A 21700-nucleotide genomic window follows, 5' to 3' on the forward strand; every position below is an offset into this window, starting at 1 on the left:
AAACAGGAAGTGTGTTTTCATATGTGTGGATCAAGAAACACAAGCTGCCCCTTTCTAATTATTCCTTGCTAGTTTCTGTTTTATTTTTCTGTTTTTCTATAATGTAACTAAGATGCATCTTAAGACTCTTTTTACAGTCTATGGTATAATCATGTACGTATTTCATAATTAAAATAACTAAATAAAAAAATATGATTGTTTCTTTATTGATGTGATTTGAACTGTGTTATTTACCGGATTGAATTCATTTGGTGAAAAGTTTGTTGTCATTTTGTAACAGTGAAAATGCGTCAATAAAGATTTGTTCAAAAAATGTGATAATTTTTTCTTTTTAAAAGAAATTTAAACCAATTATGCTAGATTTGTATTGAAATCTCGAAATTTAAGTAATAATTAGTAATAATAATAATTATATATATATATGTATGTGTTTTATTTTATTTTTATTATATTTTTTTATTTAACCGTTAAACTTAGTTGGCTACTCGACAGGTTCAAGATCAATCTGCGCATGATCACATGCGCGTTCCGTAACGGTCATCCATGGAACGCTCAGCGAGCTTCTAGCGGTTAGCAGCTAGCAGCTAGCTAGTTATAATTTGTTGGAGAGTGAAAAACCTACTGTAAGTTGTTTTTTTATTGGCTTATGTATGTTGTTGTTAAATTGGTGTCATGTATCGATGGTTCCAGTAACAGTTGCGTGAATTCTGCTATTTCTTGTTGTCTATTTTGAGTTTTTGAAGCTGCGGGCGCGTCGTGGTTAAGCTAACTTTAACGAGTTACCAAATTGGTTCCTCAGGTCGTAACCCTGCAACTTACCCGAGGTAGTCAAAGATAAATGTAGTAATGAATGTCCGTTCAACAAACACGAAAGTGGAAGTTTAAAGAACTTGGATGTGAACAAAATAATATTAATTTTAGTGACCGTGTTGAGTGCTAGCTGCTCTGTTTTCGGCTCATTTCTATTGGTCGCCATGTTGAGGTGGTTGGACTCAAAGCAGCCATTACGTGTTTGAAGATAACCACACCAAAACTAAAGCCAAGACGGTGTAATTAAGTCACTTAAGGCACTATTTACTTATTTATTTACTGTTTTAAGTGCGACTTCCCCCCCTCATCGTAACAAATACATTCAATTCCGTGCTACGTACTCATGCTATAGTTGTTAATTATCTTCATATTTTCTGCTTTTTATTGCTGCCGAGTTAAAAAGCGACCAAACTCTTTTTCGGCGTTTTTTTTTAATTTTTCTTCTTATACTTAGTGGGTGGTTGAGAGCATCAGTTGTTGTATTATGTAGTTAGCTCGTGTGTCCGCCAGAGACTGCTATAGGAGCTTTATTTGTTGTGGCGGAAGATCCGCTAAAGTGTTGGTTTCCTGCTAAATGTTTATTCCACACCGTCACACTTAAGTGAAAAACTGTTTACCCGCACAAATGAATGCGACATACTGCATTTATTCAGCGTGCATGTAAAGGAAATGTAGTTTACTTGTGTGCGTACCTTTCTGCTTCCTATTGGACTATCGCGTACCACGTGATGCGGAAGGCACAAGAATACAAACGTGGTGAGACTAGTTTAGTTAATTTAGCGCAGTAACACGGCACTAGAGCTGCATGATTGTAATTATACGTCGTTATTAGATGAGCCCCTTCCCTTCCAAAGAAGAATTGGCATTCAGCTTCTAAAACCATGAGTGAGACTGATGGTGCCAGGAATGGCCACATTTCCTCCAACCCATTGTGGGTATCGCTTCTCGGCCTTTTGGCTAAGATCAAGTGTAGTATCTGTTCTTATCAGTTTAATATCTGATACGTCCCCTACCCGGGGACCATATATTAAATTGATTTTTGGAACAGGGAGATGGAATAGGGGCTTGCTCCGTCCACTCCACGCATCGACCTGGTATTGCAGTACCTCCAGGAACGGTGCACCCCCCTCTACATGTGGAAGAGAAAATACAACATTTATTAGATCAATGTAGATAGCGATGGATATTAGCTACTTTTCAACGGCTTCCAAAAATGATCATCATGACACTTGAATTATGTCCTATACAACATTGAAATACAGAAAACTTCGATTGTCCAAGAAGGATAATGGAAGACAATAAGCAGCAAGTACAACACACGTTTAAACATTAAATATAGAACAATGGAAATATGTATGTAGGGAGGAACATGACTGTATGAGTAACACTTACAGGAATAATATATTTATATATATCGGGTGTAGTATGGGTAATAAATATGTTGAAGAAGGAAAGGAAAACAGGCAATAGCTGACTTAGTAATTATTTACAGGCACAAGCATGAAATAAGATCTTGTTGTTTAAGACCGTGTAGTTCGCTCTCTAGAGCACTAGGTGGCAGCAGCAGGTCTGTTAGTGGCCCAACACCTGAAGAAGAAGAACCAGGAAGTGAGAGGGGGAAAAAACGATTAGTGGCATTTATTATATTTCTCTGAATATCTGATCATATCTGATCAAACATTGTGGCTGCAGTTTGATTTAGCTCTGGTTCTCTTCAACATGTGGTTTGGCTGTTAGTAGTTATAGTTATTAGTAAGAGGGGAAACTAGTTTAAAAACAGGAGACTGGGTGTAGCTTTCGATAATACAGCAGCATTGCATGATGGGAAAATAAAAACCGACGTCTTTTTGAAATAAAAATGTTAATAATCTTAGTCAGATTCTCTCCTAAATGGTCTCTTGTGTATTGTAAACATGCAGAGTGACAGCATCTGTAGGACCTGGTTGTGTTGAGGTGTAGATTGTCAGCACCATCAGTCAACACGGTGTGTCTGTGAATGACCCCCCAGTCTGTGACTTGTACAACTCATACTTACCTGGCAGGGGAGATACCGTGATCAAGAAGGCGGTTCACCCAGGGCGAGGCTCAGCCATTGCACTCCGGGCTGTGCTGACCCCTGCGAATTCCCCAAATGTGGGAATCTCGACTGCATAATTTCTGGTAGTGGGGGACTGCGTTCGCGCTCTCCCCTGACAAAATGTGAAATAAATCAATTGATTTTAAAATTTAGATTTTTTTTCTTAAGTAAGAGCTGTATAGTGTTTGATTTGGTATCAAACCCATACCACAATAATACAGATATCAATATGTTTTAATAATTAAGGCGGGTGCATCATCATTCAGGCTTTTATGGTTTCATTTGTATCAATAATCAGTTAAAATCCAATACAGAATGTGGTTTACAAGTAAATAAAAAATACTAAATGTTCACAATAAAGGTTTTGGTCCACAAACAAAACAAAATTGTCACTTCAGAACAAATGCAAACAATTTTTGAACATTATTATCCATATTTGGATCAATCCGCCCACCACTACTAAAAAAGAGTTGGGGAGCAGTCACTTAGTTCAATCATCAGTTAAATGCCTTTTCCCTCATACACCCCAGGTGTGGAAAATTGGCCTGACGACCTGTAGCTACCTGTACATGCTACATATTTTTCTGCATAAACTAGTTAAACTTAAATGAGGAACGTCAAATACTTCCCATGTTGTCCACAAGATGGCGACATGGGTCCGTTCATCACTGAGCATTGAGACGAGACTCTTCAAACTTCACAAAAAATTATTATTATTAAAATTTACAGCTTTGTTTTAGATTTGCTTTAAGCCTGATTCTAGTGATATAAGGTGTTTTTGGAAAATTATGGCCCACATTCGCTCCTAGCAGCAAATATTATTAGTACTTATGTTCTTGAATCTTATTGGTCGGGAGTTTGACACATGACCCAAAAGCATAACTTGAAAACACATTAAACAACCATGTGTTATAATATGAGACATGTTGTGGGTTCTGTATCGTGGGGTTGTTCATCTACTGAGTGTTTAGTGTTGATCTCACTGAGAGGTGGCGTCACTGAAGATAAATATATTTACACCAGGAGTGAGACTGATGGTGCAAGGAATGGCCACATTTCCTCCAACCCATTGTGGGTATCGCTTCTCGGCCTTTTGGCTAAGATCAAGTGTAGTATCTGTTCTTATCAGTTTAATATCTGATACGTCCCCTACCCGGGGACCATATATTAAATTGATTTTTGGAACAGGGAGATGGAATAGGGGCTTGCTCCGTCCACTCCACGCATCGACCTGGTATTGCAGTACCTCCAGGAACGGTGCACCCCCCTATAACTGTGGAAAAAATAATACAATATATACTAGATGAAGAGTATTAGCATGTATTCTATTTTGCATTGCCCCTAAAGTTGTTATGCTTAATTTTGATGAGTCTTGTGTTCTCAGAAAACACAGTGAGCGGCAAGTACAACACACTTTTAGGACAAAAACATTATATATTGAACAATGAGAGTATGTATGTAGGGAGGAACATGACTGTATGAGTAAGAATCACAGGAATTATATATTTATATTGCAGATGTAGTATGAGTAATAAATATATTGAAAAGGAAAATAGGTAATCCAAAAAAGCATTGAATAAGGTCAGCTGGACTTGTAGAATTTCTTGAAGACGTTTCATTCGAGTAGCTTCTTCAGTTCTGATAAACTAGTGGGAAATTGAGGTTTAAATAGGAATAAACTCTGTGGGTGACATCCACCAGGAACTTGCTTGACCAGAAACTGGGGTCACTAATTACCATAATGGCTGATACTTACCTGTCCTTGAATGGGGGGGGAACTGTGTGCCTGGGCTACTTACCCTATGAATAGAGCTCTAACGAGGCTATTGTCCATGAGAACCTGGAGGCTCAATGTGTGAATGTTGTTGAAACTTCTTGGGGACAGAAGTCAAAACTGAATTATAAATAGTTGGTAAATTAAATCTCAGTCCACCTCCTCTGTTTAGAGAAGGTTTCTCCACTTTGACATAGATGGCTTCCTTAACTCCTCTCTCGAACCATCTGTCCTCTCTGGCCAGGACTTTGACGTTGGTGTCCTAAAAGGAGTGTCCTTTGTCCTTCAGGTGGAGGTGGACTGCTGAGTCGTTTCCTGATGAGCTGGCTCTCCTGTGTTGGGCCATGCGCTTGTGTATGGGTTGTTTGGTTTCCCCAATGTACAGGTCTGTACATTCCTCGCTACACTGAACCGCGTACACTACATTGCTCTGTTTCTATCTAGGTGTTTTGTCTTTGGGGTGGACCAGTTTCTGTCTTAGTGTGTTTCCAGGTTTGAAATAAACTGGGATACGGTGTTTACCAAAAATTCTCCTTAGTTTCTCTGATACACCAGCTGTGTAGGGGATGGTGATGTTCTTCCTTTTGTTGTGCTCCTCTTCCCTGTCCTTCCTGGGATATCTTTTTGAGCCTTTGACAAAGGCCCAGTTGGGATGTCCGCATGTCTTGAGGGTTTGTTTAATGTGTGTTCCCTCCTTGTCCTTACCATCCTGTCTGATGGGGACAGTCTGTGCTCGGTGCTGGAGGGTTCTGCTGACTCCCAGTTTGTGTTCCAGGGGGTGGTGTGAGTCAAATAACAGGTGTTGATCTGTGTGTGTGGGTTTCCTATATACTTCTATGTTGAGGCTTCGATCTTCTTCAACACGCACCAAACAGTCCAAAAAGGCCAGACAGTCCCTGCTGATGTCCTCCCTGGTGAACTCGATGTTGCTGTCCACTGCATTGATGTGTTTAGTGAACGATTCCACCTCCTCTGTCTTGATGTTAACCCAGGTGTCGTCCACATATCTGTACCAGTGGGTGGGAGTGGAACATGCAAAGGTGTCCAGAGCTCTGGTCTCTACTTCCTCCATGTAGAGATTGGCCACGATCGGTGACACTGGGGACCCCATCGCACAGTCGTGTTTTTGCCTGTAGAAACCTCCATTGAACTGAAAGTAGGTGGTGGTCAGGCACAGGTCGAGTAACACACAGACTTGTTCTGGGGTGAGGTTGGTTCTTGAGGCCAAGGTGTCATCCTTTTGAAGTCTTTTCCTTACTACATCCGTGGCTTCTCTCGTGGGGGTGAAGGTGAACAGAGAGGTGACATCAAAGGACACGATGGTTCCTCTGGGCAATAGGCAAGGAAATAACTGACTGTACAGACACAAAGGTTAAATAAGATCCTGTTGTTCCAGTGTTCCAGTGTAGTTCACACTACAGACACTAGGTGGCAGCAGCAGGTCTGTTAGTGGCCCAACACCAGAAGAAGAAGAAGAAGAACCAGGACGTGAGGCGGGAAAGAATGAACCTAATAGTGTCATTTAATATATTTCTCTGAATATCTGATGGTCAAACATTTTGGCTGCAGTTTGATTTAGCTCTGGTTCTCTTCAACATGTGGTTTGGCTGTTAGTAGTTATAGTTATTAGTAAGAGGGGAAACTAGTTTAAAAACAGGAGACTGGGTGTAGCTTTCGATAATACAGCAGCATTGCATGATGGGAAAATAAAAATCGACGTCTATTTGAAATAAAATTTTTTATTGTAAACATGCAGAGTGACAGCATCTGTAGGACCTGGTTGTGTTGAGGTGTAGATTGTCAGCACCATCAGTCAACACGGTGTGTCTGTGAATGACCCCCCAGTCTGTGACTTGTACAACTCATACTTACCTGGCAGGGGAGATACCGTGATCAAGAAGGCGGTTCACCCAGGGTGAGGCTCAGCCATTGCACTCCGGGCTGTGCTGACCCCTGCGAATTCCCCAAATGTGGGAATCTCGACTGCATAATTTCTGGTAGTGGGGGACTGCGTTCGCGCTCTCCCCTGATCAACTGTTTAAAAGAAACCTAATGTCTTATAAATATCGAGAGTGATGTTCTATAGTATTTAAATAGTCTGACTTATATTTGTGTACATTAACTATTCTCTATTTATTTTTGTTCATAAAAGAGTTTAACCAGAACGAGGAAAGTCAAATAGTTCCCACGTTGTCCACAAGATGGCGACACAGCTCTGTTCATTAATGACCATTGAGACAATGTAATGTTTAATGTACTAAAAAGTACTTTTATTATAATTTACAGCATTGATTTAGATTCTCTTTAAGTCTATTTCTATTGATACAGGACATATTTAGAAAATAATGGCCCACATTTGCTCCAAGTAACAAATATTATTAGGAGAGTGAAACACGTGACCCGAAAGCCATGAAAACACATCAAACAACCATGTGTTGTTAATATGAGACATCTTGTTGGTTCTGTATCGTGGGGTCGCCCACATTTGCTCCAAGTAACAAATATTATTAGCACATATCGAGGGTTTGGAGCCAGAAGGGCGTAAGTGGCATTTGACAAATTTTACAGGAGAGACAAAACAAGATTTTGACCACACTTCAATCAACTGTATTTATTAACGTTAAACCACAAACATTCTTATATGAATGAGTATTTAAGGAATAAACTTATAGCATATTAACACAATGAACATGTTCTAAAACATTTTAAAATCCAAAAAATATGGCAAAAACGTCAAATACGCCTTTTTGGCACCAAAAATTTCAAGTTTTCTATGGACATATTGGGCGTATCTGCTGAACAATGCAGACAATAATTGGTAAAAAGGGGAATTAATTGAATAATTAACACTTGAATAAGTAATTAATTTTCTTTTAACTTTAACATTCTTTTTTTTCCTCATTTCATTTTTCCATTCTGGGCGTCTGCTTAACAGTGCAGAGCAATAAAAGTCAATGAACTTGCTAAACCCACTTCTGATGGTAAATCATGAGTTATATAGTACAATACTATACTATACACTTTTTACTCATTTCACTTTTCTAGTCATTGACCACATCCAAAGAATGATGTCGCGTCTTATTTGCTTTTCTGTTCACTAGTCTGTTTAGTTCCACTCACTGTCAGAGCATTGTAGATTGTGCGTACGGTTCCCCCCAAAAGTATCGGAACAGGCGAATTCCCTTGTTGTTCACTGAAGACATTTGGGTTTAAGATCAAAATATGAGTGTGAGAGAAAAGTTCAGTATGTCGGCTTTTATCACCATTTGTATTACACCACAGCAGTTTTAGGTGAGCAAAAGTAATGGAACATGTGACTGACAGGTGTTTCTCGTCAGGTTGACTGTTCAAACATTAAATAACTCTGCATGACAAGTCTATTTTTTGGCCTGGGTTGAAACCTGGAACAGGCTGACAAAAAGCTGACATTCTGAACTCGTCTCATACTCTTCTATTGATCTTGAACCCAAATCGTCTTCAGTGAAAACCAAAAGCAAGGGCCTTGCTTTGCTTTTGCCTTTGCAAAGGCCTTGCCTTGCTGTTCCAATACCTTTAGAGGGGACTGTATGTGTGAGGAATACTCCCATTGCAAGATCAGACCAAAACAACGGGATTAATGTTAGCCATGTTAGTCTAACAAGGTCTAACAAGGCTAACAAGTTAGGCTAACAAGGGAAGGCTTTCAAGGCATGATTATGTCTTAGCATGATCACACTTGTGATGAAATACATTCAAAACCAACTCTGACTTAACTTCTTCAATATAGGATTCAATAGTATGTTTTATAATATTAATCAAAATCTTTTCTGCCTCAGACAGTTCCATGTCTGCAATTGTGTCAGCTATTTTGAATGCAGTTTAAGGGCACCAACTACACTTCTGAATTAACATGTGGTCCTACATCCTACACCCTACATTTTTCAGAGCCAGAAGGGCGTAACTAAGGACTTACGCCCTTCTGGCTCCAAACATTACTGACACTTTTGTGTTAGGTCTATATTGTTTTGTTGGATAATTCAATGCAATTTGATCTCAGATAAGTCTTTTTGGCACCATTGGATAGAGCTCATCAAGACTTTTATTTTGATGTATAGAACTCATATTCGCCCAAAATGCAACTTACGCCCTTCTGGCTCCAAACCCTCGATATGTTCTTAAATCTTATTGGATGAGAGTGTAACGCATGACCTGAAAGCCATGAAAACACATTAAACAACCATGTGTTATAATATGAGACATCTTGTGGGTTCTGTATCGTGGGGTTGTTCATCTACTGAGTGTTTAGTGTTGATCTCACTGAGAGGTGGCGTCACTGAAGATAAATATATTTACACCAGGAGTGAGACTGATGGTGCCAGGAATGGCCACGTTTCCTCCAACCCATTGTGGGTATCGCTTCTCGGCCTTTTGGCTAAGATCAAGTGTAGTATCTGTTCTTATCAGTTTAATATCTGATACGTCCCCTATCCGGGGACCATATATTAAATTGATTTTTGGAATAGGGAGATGGAATAGGGGCTTGCTCCGTCCACTCCACGCATCGACCTGGTATTGCAGTACCTCCAGGAACGGTGCACCCCCCTCTACATGTGGAAAAAGAAAATACAGTACATAATAAGGGATGTGTGTTAGCATGTACTGTATTTTGCATTGTCCCTAAAGTTGTTATGCTTAGTTTTGACGAGTCTTGTGTTCTCAGAAAACACAGTGAGCGGCAAGTACAACACACTTTTAGGACAAAAACATTATATATTGAACAATGAGAGTATGTATGTAGGGAGGAACATGACTGTATGAGTAAGAATCACAGGAATTATATATTTATATTGCAGATGTAGTATGAGTAATAAATATATTGAAAAAGGAAAATAGGTAATCCAAAAAACGTTGGATAAGGTCAGCTGGACTTGTAGAATTTCTTGAAGACGTTTCATTCGAGTAGCTTCTTCAGTTCTGATAAACTAGTGGGAAATTGAGGTTTAAATAGGAATAAACTCTGTGGGTAACACCCACCAGAAACTTGCTTGACCAGAAACTGGGGTCACTAATAACCATAATGGCTGATACTTACCTGTCCTTGAATGGGGGGGGAACTGTGTGCCTGGGCTAGCTTACCCTATGAATAGAGCTCTAACGAGGCTATTGTCCATGAGAACCTGGAGGCTCAATGTGTGAATGTTGTTGAAACTTCTTGGGGACAGAAGTCAAGACTGAATTATAAATAGTTGGTAAATTAAATCTCAGTCCACCTCCTCTGTTTAGAGAAGGTTTCTCCACTTTGACATAGATGGCTTCCTTAACTCCTCTCTCGAACCATCTGTCCTCTCTGGCCAGGACTTTGACGTTGTTATCCTCAAAGGAGTGTCCTTTGTCCTTCAGGTGGAGGTGGACTGCTGAGTCGTTTCCTGATGAGCTGGCTCTCCTGTGTTGGGCCATGCGCTTGTGGATGGGTTGTTTGGTTTCCCCAATGTACAGGTCTGTACATTCCTCACTACACTGAACAGCGTACACTACATTGCTCTGTTTCTGTCTAGGTGTTTTGTCCTTGGGGTGGACCAGTTTCTGTCTTAGTGTGTTTCCAGGTTTGAAATAAACTGGGATGCTGTTACCAAAAATTCTCCTTAGTTTCTCTGATACCCCAGCTATGTAGGGGATGGTGATGTTCTTCCTTTTGTTGTGCTCCTCTTCCCTGTCCTTCCTGGGATATCTTTTTGAGCCTTTGACAAAGGCCCAGTTGGGATGTCCGCATGTCTTGAGGGTTTGTTTAATGTGTGACAGACCCAAACATGCAGAGTGACAGCATCTGTAGGACCTGGTTGTGTTGAGGTGTAGATTGTCAGCACCATCAGTCAACACGGTGTGTCTGTGAATGACCCCCCAGTCTGTGACTTGTACAACTCATACTTACCTGGCAGAGGAGATACCGTGATCAAGAAGGCGGTTCACCCAGGGCGAGGCTCAGCCATTGCACTCCGGGCTGTGCTGACCCCTGCGAATTCCCCAAATGTGGGAATCTCGACTGCATAATTTCTGGTAGTGGGGGACTGCGTTCGCGCTCTCCCCTGATCATGTGTTTAAAAGAATCTCAACTCTAACGAAATATCAAGAGAGACATTTGATTAGCATTTAATTAGTCTGATCTATTTCTGTAATGTTTCAGTATCAGCTACAATGTCTCAGTTTAAACTGAGCTGTAACTAGTGTCAGAGTTGCCAAATGATTTAAAAATGTATAAATCATTTTAAAACAGGAACAAGTGCTTTATCTAATGTGGATCTGCGTTACTATGGACATGAATACAGTCTAATAACTACCTTTGTGGAAACTCTACATTATATATTCTCTATTTTTATTTTTGTTCATAAAAGAGTTTAACCAGAACGAGGAAAGTCAAATAGTTCCCACGTTGTCCACAAGATGGCGACACAGCTCAGTTCATTAATGACCATTGAGACAATGTAATGTTTAATGTACTAAAAAGTACTTTTATTATAATTTACAGCATTGATTTAGATTCTCTTTAAGTCTATTTATAGTGATTCAGGACATATTTAGAAAATTATGGCCCACATTTGCTCCAAGTAACAAATATTATCAGCACATATCGAGGGTTTGGAGCCAGAAGGTCGTAAGTGGCATTTGACAAATTTTACAGGAGAGACAAAACAAGATTTTGACCACACTTCAATCAACTGTATTATTTGCTTTTCTGTTCACTAGTCTGTTTTAGTGATGAAATACATTCAAAACCAACTCTGACTTAACTTCTTCAATATAGGATTCAATAGTATGTTTTATAATATTAATCAAAATCTTTTCTGCCTCAGACAGTTCCATGTCTGCAATTGTGTCAGCTATTTTGAATGCAGTTTAAGGGCACCAACTACACTTCTGAATTAACATGTGGTCCTACATCCTACACCCTACATTTTTCAGAGCCAGAAGAGTGTAACTAAGGACTTACGCCCTTCTGGCTCCAAACATTACTGACACTTTTGTGTTAGGTCTATATTGTTTTGTTGGTTTATTCAATGCAATTTGATCTCAGATAGGTCTTTTTGGCACCATTGGATAGAGCTCATCAAGACTTTTATTTTGATGTATAGAACTCATATTCGCCCAAAATGCCACTTACGCCCTTCTGGCTCCAAACCCTCGATATGTTCTTAAATCTTATTGGATGGGAGTGTAACACATGACCTGAAAGCCATGAAAACACATTAAACAACCATGTGTTATAATATGAGACATGTTGTGGGTTCTGTATCGTGGAGTTGTTCATCTACTGAGTGTTTAGTGTTGATCTCACTGAGAGGTGGCGTCACTGAAGATAAATATATTTACACCAGGAGTGAGACTGATGGTGCCAGGAATGGCCACATTTCCTCCAACCCATTGTGGGTATCGCTTCTCGGCCTTTTGGCTAAGATCAAGTGTAGTATCTGTTCTTATCAGTTTAATATCTGATACGTCCCCTACCCGGGGACCATATATTAAATTGATTTTTGGAATAGGGAGATGGAATAGGGGCTTGCTCCGTCCACTCCACGCATCGACCTGGTATTGCAGTACCTCCAGGAACGGTGCACCCCCCTCTACATGTGTGGAAAAGATAATACTATATGCACTAGATTAAGTGTGTTAATGTGTAGTCCATTTACCAAAAGTTATTATGCTTATTTTTGCTGTGTCTTGTGTTGTCAGAAGGCAGAGTGAGCAGCAAGTACAACACACTTTTAGGTCAAAAACTTTCAATATAGAACAATGGAAGTTTTTATCTATGTAGGGAGGTATGAGTAAAACTTACAGGAATTATATATTTATATTGCAGATGTAGTATGAGTAATAAATATATTGGAAAGGGAAAATAGGCAAGGAAATAACTGACTTAACAGTTATGTAAGTGTTTTTTTAGAAATATTTTTTTTTAGCTGGTTTTAGCACCTCAAGCTGGTGTCCACAGTGTCCGTTTTTCTTTAAAGGAGGCTGATGACCATTTGTTCACAGCTGGGAAGATTTTGCACTGTTAAAGGCCAGGCTACCAAGGTGAAGGATGAAGACGGCATCTGGAACTGTGCCTGGACGGTGCCCATTCAACAATGGCAGGACCCCCAGGGCTTCCAGGGCCTGAAACATCTACCATCAATGATAGTTCTTGGTGAAAACAGGGGCTATATCCACTACCAGGTGAGCATGAGTACCTGGTAGACGTATGCGATAAAATCGTTTGTGGGAAATGTAGAGAAATTGGGCACAACTTTGAGGAGTGCACCAATGGCAGAAAGTGCAATCTCTGTGGAGAGGGAGACCACCTGTTCAGATATTTTCCAAAATCATTTGCCAACGAGTTGAAAGTAGTAAAACAAAAGGAAATGGGACAAAATGGCAGAAGGAGAGACAGTTACGGAGCTGATTGAAGGGGTTGAGCCAGGATTTTTTAATCTCCCTCCAAAACCTGTCATTGGTGGAGATGTGGAAGAAGGGGAGGGGCATGGTCCACCCCCACCTACTGTCACAGGTACAGAGGAGACGGCTCAGGTGGAGGGTGGATCACTAGAGGGTTTGGAGCCAGAAGGGCGTAAGTGGCTTTTGACAAATTTTACAGGAGAGACAAAACTAAATTTTGACCACACTTCAATCAACTGTATTTATGAACGTTAAACTACAAACATTCTTATATGAATGAGTATTTAAGGAATAAACTTATAGCATATTAACACAATGAACATGTTCTAAAACATTTTAAAATCCAAAAAGTATAGCAAAAACGTCAGATACACCTTTTCAATTTCTACGAAAATCTGTACAAGGAAAAAGCTGTTGAGAATGATATAATGACTGAAGTTTTAGATTTTATTGACCGGACAGTTACAGACAGTGTGATTTTAACTCAAGATTTTACCCTGGAAGAGTTAAACAAGGCTATCTTGAGTTTTAAGAGAGGGAAGTCCCCAGGCCCTGACGGACTTCCCTGTGAATTTTATCAAACGTTCTGGGACATTATAGCACCTGACCTGCTTGTTGTTTTTAAAGACTTTGAACGGCTGGACCTTTTACCTGACAGTTTTAGAGTAGGGGCAGTGACACTCCTCCACAAAGACAAAGACAAAACAGACCTGAAGAACTGGAGACAGATCACGCTCTTAAACTCTGACTGTAAACTTGTTAGCAAACTTTTAGCGACACGGATGAGCATGGTTTTAGAGGACTTGATTCACCCGGATCAAGTCTGTGCCAAACCGGGGAGGAGGATCACAGACGGCCTGGTACTGACCTACCTCAGAAGACTGAAAATTATACTCAAAGATTTAAGAACACCTGTGTCTTTCAACCAACAACCTGCATATGCTTTTATTCAAATGTTTTTAAAGCATTTTAACCTGGAGGGTGAAGAACTACAGCTTCTTGCTAAGAGGGGGAACTAGTTTAAAAACAGGAGACTGGGGGGGGGGCTTCTGATATGCTAATACAGCAGCATTGCATGATGGGAGAAAGAGGAAAAATCGACATCTATTTGAAATAAAATGTTAATAATCTTAGTCAGATTCTCTCCTAAATGGTCTCTTCTGTATTGTAAACATGCAGAGTGACAGCATCTGTAGGACCTGGTTGTGTTGAGGTGTAGATTGTCAGCACCATCAGTCAACACGGTGTGTCTGTGAATGAGCCCCCAGTCTGTGACTTGTACAACTCATACTTACCTGGCAGGGGAGATACCGTGATCAAGAAGGCGGTTCACCCAGGGCGAGGCTCAGCCATTGCACTCCGGGCTGTGCTGACCCCTGCGAATTCCCCAAATGTGGGAATCTCGACTGCATAATTTCTGGTAGTGGGGGACTGCGTTCGCGCTCTCCCCTGATAAACTGTGAAAAGAAATCTCAACTCTAACGAAATATCAAGAGAGACATTTGATTAGCATTTAATTAGTCTGATCTATTTCTGTAATGTTTCAATATCAGCTACAATCTCTCAGTTTAAACTGAGCTGTAACTAGTGTCAGAGTTGCCAAATGATTTAAAAATGTATAAATCATTTTAAAACAGGAACAAGTGCTTTATCTAATGTGGATCTGCGTTACTATGGACATGAATACAGTCTAATAACTACCTTTGTGGAAACTCTACATTAACTATTCTCTATTTATTTTTGTTCATAAAAGAGTTTAACCAGAACGAGGAAAGTCAAATAGTTCCCACGTTGTCCACAAGATGGCGACACAGCTCAGTTCATTAATGACCATTGAGACAATGTAATGTTTAATGTACTAAAAAGTACTTTTATTATAATTTAAAGCATTGATTTAGATTCTCTTTAAGTCTATTTCTATTGATACCGGACATATTTAGAAAATAATCGCCCACATTTGCTCCAAGTAACAAATATTATTAGCACATATCGAGGGTTTGGAGCCAGAAGGTCGTAAGTGGCATTTGACAAATTTTACAGGAGAGACAAAACAAGATTTTGACCACACTTCAATCAACTGTATTATTTGCTTTTCTGTTTACTAGTCTGTTTAGTTCCACTCACTGTCAGAGCATTGTAGATTGTGCGTACGGTTCCCCCAAAAGTATCGGAACAGGCGAATTCCCTTGTTGTTCACTGAAGACATTTGGGTTTAAGATCAAAATATGAGTGTGAGAGAAAAGTTCAGTATGTCGGCTTTTATCACCATTTGTATTACACCACAGCAGTTTTAGGTGAGCAAAAGTAATGGAACATGTGACTGACAGGTGTTTCTCGTCGGGTTGACTGTTCAAACATTAAATAACTCTGCATGACAAGTCTATTTTTTGGCCTGGGTTGAAACCTGGAACAGGCTGACAAAAAGCTGACATTCTGAACTCGTCTCATACTCTTCTATTGATCTTGAACCCAAATCGTCTTCAGTGAAAACCAAAAGCAAGGGCCTTGCTTTGCTTTTGCCTTTTGCAAAGGCCTTGCCTTGCTGTTCCAATACCTTTAGAGGGGACTGTATGTGTGAGGAATACTCCCATTGCAAGATCAGACCAAAACAACGGGATTAATGTTAGCCATGTTAGTCTAACAAGGTCTAACAAGGCTAACAAGTTAGGCTAACAAGGGAAGGCTTTCAAGGCATGATTATGTCTTATCATGATCACACTTGTGATGAAATACATTCAAAACCAACTCTGACTTAACTTCTTCAATATAGGATTCAATAGTATGTTTTATAATATTAATCAAAATCTTTTCTGCCTCAGACAGTTCCATGTCTGCAATTGTGTCAGCTATTTTGAATGCAGTTTAAGGGCACCAACTACACTTCTGAATTAACATGTGGTCCTACATCCTACACCCTACATTTTTCAGAGCCAGAAGAGCGTAACTAAGGACTTACGCCCTTCTGGCTCCAAACATTACTGACACTTTTGTGTTAGGTCTATATTGTTTTGTTGGATAATTCAATGCAATTTGATCTCAGATAGGTCTTTTTGGCACCATTGGATAGAGCTCATCAAGACTTTTATTTTGATGTATAGAACTCATATTCGCCCAAAATGCCACTTACGCCCTTCTGGCTCCAAACCCTCGATATGTTCTTAAATCTTATTGGATGAGAGTGTAACACATGACCTGAAAGCCATGAAAACACATTAAGCAACCACGTGTTGTTAATATGAGACATGTTGTGGGTTCTGTATCGTGGAGTTGTTCATCTACTGAGTGTTTAGTGTTGATCTCACTGAGAGGTGGCGTCACTGAAGATAAATATATTTACACCAGGAGTGAGACTGATGGTGCAAGGAATGGCCACCTTTCCACCAACCCATTGTGGGTATCGCTTCTCGGCCTTTTGGCTAAGATCAAGTGTAGTATCTGTTCTTATCAGTTTAATATCTGATACGTCCCCTACCCGGGGACCATATATTAAATTGATTTTTGGAACAGGGAGATGGAATAGGGGCTTGCTCCGTCCACTCCACGCATTGACCTGGTATTGCAGTACCTCCAGGAACGGTGCACTCCCCTTCTCATTGTGGAAAAGACACTACAACATATACTCGATGAAGTGTGTTAATATATAGTCTAAATGACAGTGCTGTGTGCGTTTTTGTCCTATAAGTGTGTTGTGCTTGCTGCTCACTTTGCCTTCTGAGAACACAAGACTCATATTGAAAAGGGAAAACAGGCAAGGAAATAACTGACTTAACAGTTATGTACAGACACAAAGGTTAAATAAGATCCTGTTGTTCCAGACAGTGTAGTTCACTCTACAGACACTAGGTGGCAGCAGCAGGTCTGTTAGTGGCCAAACACCAGAAGAAGAAGAACCAGGAAGTGAAGTGAGGCGGGAAAAATGAATCAAATAGTGTCATTTAATATATTTCTCTGAATATCTGATGGTCAAACATTGTGGCTGCAGTTTGATTTAGCTCTGGTTCTCTTCAACATGTGGTTTGGCTGTTAGTAGTTATAGTTATTAGTAAGAGGGGAAACTAGTTTAAAAACAGGAGACTGGGGGCTTTCGATAATACAGCAGCATTGCATGGTGGGAAAAAGAGGAAAAACCGACGTCTATTTGAAATAAAATGTTAATAATCTTAGTCAGATTCTCTCCTAAATCACATACACTCCAAGTCTGTTTGATCATAAACACACACACACACACAGAACACACCTGAGGGCTAAACAGTGAGGCAAAAAACGTGGCGTTTCCTTCTCAATTTACTGACTGACGCTGCTCTACAGACACCCACCTGTGCATACGCAGACTCACCAGCACCAAATGAAACTAGGACGTGTTTAGTCAGTCGATATTCATGCAGTAACACACCTGTTAAAAACGTGTCAAACAGGAAGTGTGTTTTCATATGTGTGGATCAAGAAACACAAGCTGCCCCTTTCTAATTATTCCTTGCTAGTTTCTGTTTTATTTTTCTGTTTTTCTATAATGTAACTAAGATGCATCTTAAGACTCTTTTTACACTCTATGGTATAATCATGTACGTATTTCATAATTAAAATAACTAAATAAAAAAATATGATTGTTTCTTTATTGATGTGATTTGAACTGTGTTATTTACCGGATTGAATTCATTTGGTGAAAAGTTTGTTGTCATTTTGTAACAGTGAAAATGCGTCAATAAAGATTTGTTCAAAAAATGTGATAATTTTTTCTTTTTAAAAGAAATTTAAACCAATTATGCTAGATTTGTATTGAAATCTCGAAATTTAAGTAATAATTAGTAATAATAATAATTATATATATATATGTATGTGTTTTATTTTAATTTTATTTTTTAATTTAACCGTTTAACTTAGTTGGCTACTCGACAGGTTCAAGATCAATCTGCGCATGATCACATGCGCGTTCCGTAACGGTCATCCATGGAACGCTCAGCGAGCTTCTAGCGGTTAGCAGCTAGCAGCTAGCTAGTTATAATTTGTTGGAGAGTGAAAAACCTACCGTAAGTTGTTTTTTTATTGGCTTATGTATGTTGTTGTTAAATTGGTGTCATGTATCGATGGTTCCAGTAACAGTTGCGTGAATTCTGCTATTTCTTGTTGTCTATTTTGAGTTTTTGAAGCTGCGGGCGCGTCGTGGCTAAGCTAACTTTAACGAGTTACCAAATTGGTTCCTCAGGTCGTAACCCTGCAACTTACCCGAGGTAGTCAAAGATAAATGTAGTAATGAATGTCCGTTCAACAAACACGAAAGTGGAAGTTTAAAGAACTTGGATGTGAACAAAATAATATTAATTTTAGTGACCGTGTTGAGCGCTAGCTGCTCTGTTTTCGGCTCATTTCTATTGGTCGCCATGTTGAGGTGGTTGGACTCAAAGCAGCCATTACGTGTTTGAAGATAACACACACCAAAACTAAAGCCAAGACGGTGTAATTAAGTCACTTAAGGCACTATTTACTTATTTATTTACTGTTTTAAGTGCGACTTTCCCCCCTCATCGTAACAAATACATTCAATTCCGTGCTACGTACTCATGCTATAGTTGTTAATTATCTTCACACTGCTATATTTTCTGCTTTTTATTGCTCCCGAGTTAAAAAGCGACCAAACTCTTTATCGGCGTTTTTTTTAATTTTTCTTCTTATACTTAGTGGGTGGTTGAGAGCATCAGTTGTTGTATTATGTAGTTAGCTCGTGTGTCCGCCAGAGACTGCTATAGGAGCTTTATTTGTTGTGGCGGAAGATCCGCTAAAGTGTTGGTTTCCTGCTAAATGTTTATTCCACACCGTCACACTTAAGTGAAAAACTGTTTACCCGCACAAATGAATGCGACATACTGCATTTATTCAGCGTGCATGTAAAGGAAATGTAGTTTACTTGTGTGCGTACCTTTCTGCTTCCTATTGGACTATCGCGTACCACGTGATGCGGAAGGCACAAGAATACAAACGTGGTGAGACTAGTTTAGTTAATTTAGCGCAGTAACACGGCACTAGAGCTGCATGATTGTAATTATACGTCGTTATTAGATGAGCCCCTTCCCTTCCAAAGAAGAATTGGTATTCAGCTTCTAAAACCATGAGTGAGACTGATGGTGCCAGGAATGGCCACATTTCCTCCAACCCATTGTGGGTATCGCTTCTCGGCCTTTTGGCTAAGATCAAGTGTAGTATCTGTTCTTATCAGTTTAATATCTGATACGTCCCCTACCCGGGGACCATATATTAAATTGATTTTTGGAACAGGGAGATGGAATAGGGGCTTGCTCCGTCCACTCCACGCATTGACCTGGTATTGCAGTACCTCCAGGAACGGTGCACTCCCCTTCTCATTGTGGAAAAGACACTACAACATATACTAGATGAAGTGTGTTAATATATAGTCTAAATGACAGTGCTGTGTGCGTTTTTGTCCTATAAGTGTGTTGTGCTTGCTGCTCACTTTGCCTTCTGAGAACACAAGACTCATATTGAAAAGGGAAAACAGGCAAGGAAATAACTGACTTAACAGTTATGTACAGACACAAAGGTTAAATAAGATCCTGTTGTTCCAGACAGTGTAGTTCACTCTACAGACACTAGGTGGCAGCAGCAGGTCTGTTAGTGGCCAAACACCAGAAGAAGAAGAACCAGGAAGTGAAGTGAGGCGGGAAAAATGAATCAAATAGTGTCATTTAATATATTTCTCTGAATATCTGATGGTCAAACATTGTGGCTGCAGTTTGATTTAGCTCTGGTTCTCTTCAACATGTGGTTTGGCTGTTAGTAGTTATAGTTATTAGTAAGAGGGGAAACTAGTTTAAAAACAGGAGACTGGGGGCTTTCGATAATACAGCAGCATTGCATGGTGGGAAAAAGAGGAAAAACCGACGTCTATTTGAAATAAAATGTTAATAATCTTAGTCAGATTCTCTCCTAAATCACATACACTCCAAGTCTGTTTGATCATAAACACACACACACACAGAACACACCTGAGGGCTAAACAGTGAGGCAAAAAACGTGGCGTTTCCTTCTCAATTTACTGACTGACGCTGCTCTACAGACACCCACCTGTGCATACGCAGACTCACCAGCACCAAATGAAACTAGGACGTGTTTAGTCAGTCGATATTCATGCAGTAACACACCTGTTAAAAACGTGTCAAACAGGAAGTGTGTTTTCATATGTGTGGATCAAGAAACACAAGCTGCCCCTTTCTAATTATTCCTTGCTAGTTTCTGTTTTATTTTTCTGTTTTTCTATAATGTAACTAAGATGCATCTTAAGACTCTTTTTACACTCTATGGTATAATCATGTACGTATTTCATAATTAAAATAACTAAATAAAAAATATGATTGTTTCTTTATTGATGTGATTTGAACTGTGTTATTTACCGGATTGAATTCATTTGGTGAAAAGTTTGTTGTCATTTTGTAACAGTGAAAATGCGTCAATAAAGATTTGTTCAAAAAATGTGATAATTTTTTCTTTTTAAAAGAAATTTAAACCAATTATGCTAGATTTGTATTGAAATCTCGAAATTTAAGTAATAATTAGTAATAATAATAATTATATATATATATGTATGTGTTTTATTTTAATTTTATTTTTTAATTTAACCGTTTAACTTAGTTGGCTACTCGACAGGTTCAAGATCAATCTGCGCATGATCACATGCGCGTTCCGTAACGGTCATCCATGGAACGCTCAGCGAGCTTCTAGCGGTTAGCAGCTAGCAGCTAGCTAGTTATAATTTGTTGGAGAGTGAAAAACCTACCGTAAGTTGTTTTTTTATTGGCTTATGTATGTTGTTGTTAAATTGGTGTCATGTATCGATGGTTCCAGTAACAGTTGCGTGAATTCTGCTATTTCTTGTTGTCTATTTTGAGTTTTTGAAGCTGCGGGCGCGTCGTGGCTAAGCTAACTTTAACGAGTTACCAAATTGGTTCCTCAGGTCGTAACCCTGCAACTTACCCGAGGTAGTCAAAGATAAATGTAGTAATGAATGTCCGTTCAACAAACACGAAAGTGGAAGTTTAAAGAACTTGGATGTGAACAAAATAATATTAATTTTAGTGACCGTGTTGAGCGCTAGCTGCTCTGTTTTCGGCTCATTTCTATTGGTCGCCATGTTGAGGTGGTTGGACTCAAAGCAGCCATTACGTGTTTGAAGATAACCACACCAAAACTAAAGCCAAGACGGTGTAATTAAGTCACTTAAGGCACTATTTACTTATTTATTTACTGTTTTAAGTGCGACTTTCCCCCCTCATCGTAACAAATACATTCAATTCCGTGCTACGTACTCATGCTATAGTTGTTAATTATCTTCACACTGCTATATTTTCTGCTTTTTATTGCTCCCGAGTTAAAAAGCGACCAAACTCTTTATCGGCGTTTTTTTTAATTTTTCTTCTTATACTTAGTGGGTGGTTGAGAGCATCAGTTGTTGTATTATGTAGTTAGCTCGTGTGTCCGCCAGAGACCGCTATAGGAGCTTTATTTGTTGTGGCGGAAGATCCGCTAAAGTGTTGGTTTCCTGCTAAATGTTTATTCCACACCGTCACACTTAAGTGAAAAACTGTTTACCCGCACAAATGAATGCGACATACTGCATTTATTCA

General features: G+C 39.4%; 10 non-coding genes across 10 annotated transcripts; all 10 read left to right on the top strand.

Moving 5' to 3' along the window:
- Window positions 1-1747: 1747 nt before the first annotated feature.
- LOC125014206 lies at window positions 1748-1938 on the top strand. Its single transcript, XR_007113462.1, has one exon. It is a non-coding gene; the product is annotated as a U2 spliceosomal RNA (small nuclear RNA).
- An 899-nt stretch (window positions 1939-2837) lies between these two features.
- LOC125014210 lies at window positions 2838-3002 on the top strand. Its single transcript, XR_007113466.1, has one exon. It is a non-coding gene; the product is annotated as a U1 spliceosomal RNA (small nuclear RNA).
- Window positions 3003-3964: 962 nt separating this feature from the next.
- On the top strand, window positions 3965-4155 carry LOC125014207. The gene has a single exon (XR_007113463.1). It is a non-coding gene; the product is annotated as a U2 spliceosomal RNA (small nuclear RNA).
- Window positions 4156-6525: 2370 nt separating this feature from the next.
- Window positions 6526-6690, top strand: LOC125014186. Its single transcript, XR_007113444.1, has one exon. It is a non-coding gene; the product is annotated as a U1 spliceosomal RNA (small nuclear RNA).
- Window positions 6691-9052: 2362 nt separating this feature from the next.
- On the top strand, window positions 9053-9243 carry LOC125014202. The gene has a single exon (XR_007113459.1). It is a non-coding gene; the product is annotated as a U2 spliceosomal RNA (small nuclear RNA).
- Window positions 9244-10561: 1318 nt separating this feature from the next.
- On the top strand, window positions 10562-10726 carry LOC125014196. The gene has a single exon (XR_007113453.1). It is a non-coding gene; the product is annotated as a U1 spliceosomal RNA (small nuclear RNA).
- Window positions 10727-12064: 1338 nt separating this feature from the next.
- LOC125014214 lies at window positions 12065-12255 on the top strand. The gene has a single exon (XR_007113470.1). It is a non-coding gene; the product is annotated as a U2 spliceosomal RNA (small nuclear RNA).
- A 2099-nt stretch (window positions 12256-14354) lies between these two features.
- On the top strand, window positions 14355-14519 carry LOC125014222. Its single transcript, XR_007113477.1, has one exon. It is a non-coding gene; the product is annotated as a U1 spliceosomal RNA (small nuclear RNA).
- A 1944-nt stretch (window positions 14520-16463) lies between these two features.
- LOC125014218 lies at window positions 16464-16654 on the top strand. Its single transcript, XR_007113474.1, has one exon. It is a non-coding gene; the product is annotated as a U2 spliceosomal RNA (small nuclear RNA).
- Window positions 16655-19226: 2572 nt separating this feature from the next.
- LOC125014219 lies at window positions 19227-19417 on the top strand. The gene has a single exon (XR_007113475.1). It is a non-coding gene; the product is annotated as a U2 spliceosomal RNA (small nuclear RNA).
- The last annotated feature ends 2283 nt before the right edge of the window (window positions 19418-21700 follow it).

The sequence above is a fragment of the Mugil cephalus genome, chromosome 9 (assembly GCF_022458985.1).
Source record: "Mugil cephalus isolate CIBA_MC_2020 chromosome 9, CIBA_Mcephalus_1.1, whole genome shotgun sequence".
Classification (NCBI taxonomy): Eukaryota; Metazoa; Chordata; class Actinopteri; order Mugiliformes; family Mugilidae; genus Mugil; species Mugil cephalus.